General features: G+C 28.4%; 1 non-coding gene across 1 annotated transcript; it reads right to left on the reverse strand.

Moving 5' to 3' along the window:
• Nucleotides 1–383: 383 nt before the first annotated feature.
• On the reverse strand, nucleotides 384–494 carry LOC140974665 (small nucleolar RNA R71). The gene has a single exon (XR_012174823.1). It is a non-coding gene; the product is annotated as a small nucleolar RNA R71 (small nucleolar RNA).
• Between the last annotated feature and the right edge of the window lie 1,661 nt (nucleotides 495–2,155).

Raw genomic sequence — 2,155 nt, forward strand, 5'->3', positions numbered from 1 at the left:
AACAATAATAATAATCAAGAACATGCTCAATTAAGAACACTTAGGCACCATATGAACCCTATTAGAACTAGTGCCCCATCTTGTTTAGTTTTTCCTCCTGATGCATCTAATTTCAACTTTAAACCTCAAATTATTCAACTTTTACCAAATTTTTATGGCTTAGATTCTGAAAATCCATATTTACATCTAAGAGAATTTGAGGAAGTTTGTAACACTTATAATGATCAAAATTGTAGCATGGATATAGTTCGATTAAAGCTTTTCCCTTTTTCTTTAAAAGATAAAGCTAAAACATGGCTACAAAATTTGAGATCAAGTTCAATAAGATCATGGGAAGAAATGCAACAACAATTTCTCAAAAAAAATTTTCCTTCCCATAGAAAAAACTCTTTTAAAAGACAAATTACTACTTTTTCTCAAAAACAAGGAGAAACATTTTATCAATGTTGGGATAGATATAAAGAATTACTTAATACATGCCCACATCATGGTTTTGAAACATGGAGAATAGTTTCTCACTTTTATGAAGGTCTAATACCTAAAGATAGGCAAATGATAGAATTCATGTGTAATGGAACTTTTGAAGATAAAAACCCAAATGAAGCTATGGAGTATTTGGATTCATTAGCAGAAAATGCTCAAAATTGGGATAATATAGGCACAATAGAACCACCAACAACTAAAATCAATAATTCAACAAATGGGGGTGGTATCTATAATCTTAAAGATGATATAGATATTCAAGCTAAACTTGCATCTTTAGCAAGAAAAATTGAGTCATTAGAAATGAAAAAGAGTGGTCAATTAAAAAGTATTCAAGAAATTGTTTGTCATATATGTGATACACATGATCATGCTACAAAAGATTGTCCAACATTACCTTCATTTAAAGAATGTCTCCATGAACAAGCAAATTATGTTAACAATTATAAAAAACCAATACTAGATCCTTTTTCAACATCATATAATCCTGGATGGAAAAATCATCCTAATTTTAGTTGGAGGAATGATAATAATGCACAACCCTCACAACAATATTTTCAAAATAACCAAAATCATCAAGGTTATATTCCTTATGTTACACCTCCAAGAAAAAACTTTGAAGATGTAATTCATGCATTTATCCAAAAGCAAGAATCTATCAATATTCAAAACAGTCAATCTATGACTGATTTGAAAGAAACTCTTGCAAAATTTGCATCTGCACTTAATATTCATGAAAAAGGAAAATTTCCATCTCAACCTCAACCTAATCCTAAAAATCAAAATCAAGAATTAAAAAATGAAAAAATTGATCAAATAAAATCTGTTATTACCCTTAGAAGTGGTAAAATAGTTAATGATCCATATAGTAATGAAAACAAGGATCATTTAAAATCAAAGAGTAAGGATGATAATCCTGATACTTTTGAGAATGATGATACCTTAAATTCTAAAAATAATATGTTGAATGATAAATCATCTGAAATAGTAAATGAATCAAATAAACCTCCACCATTTCCTCATGCATTAACAAATCATAAAAAACAAAAAAATGATTCTGATATCTATGAAGTTTTTAAACAAGTAAAGATAAATATTCCATTATTAGATGCTATTAAACAAGTACCTTCATATGCAAAATTTTTAAAAGACTTATGTACTGTGAAGAGAAAATTGCATGTGAAGAAGAAAGCATTCTTGGCTGAACAAGTAAGTTCTATTCTTCAAAATAATTCTAGTTTAAAATATAAAGATCCTGGTTGTCCAACAATTTCATGTATTATTGGAGAAAATAAAATTAAAAAAGCTTTGTTAGATTTGGGAGCAAGTGTGAATTTACTTCCTTATTCAGTTTATGAAAAACTTAATTTAGGAGAATTAAAACCCACCTCTGTTACTCTCTTACTGGCGGATAGGTCAATCAAAATACCTAGAGGTATTGTAGAAGATGTGTTGGTTCAAGTTGATAAATTCATATATCCTGTAGATTTTATTGTTTTGGATACACAACCAATAGAAGTACATAATGAAATTCCAGTAATATTGGGACGACCATTTCTAGCAACTTCAAATGCTTTAATTAATTGTCGAAATGGAATAATGAAATTGTCTTTTGGAAATATGACTCTAGAACTTAATGTGTTCAATTTATGTAAACAACCAATTATTAATG

Source organism: Primulina huaijiensis, chromosome 3 (assembly GCF_012295235.1).
Source record: "Primulina huaijiensis isolate GDHJ02 chromosome 3, ASM1229523v2, whole genome shotgun sequence".
Taxonomy (NCBI): domain Eukaryota; kingdom Viridiplantae; phylum Streptophyta; class Magnoliopsida; order Lamiales; family Gesneriaceae; genus Primulina; species Primulina huaijiensis.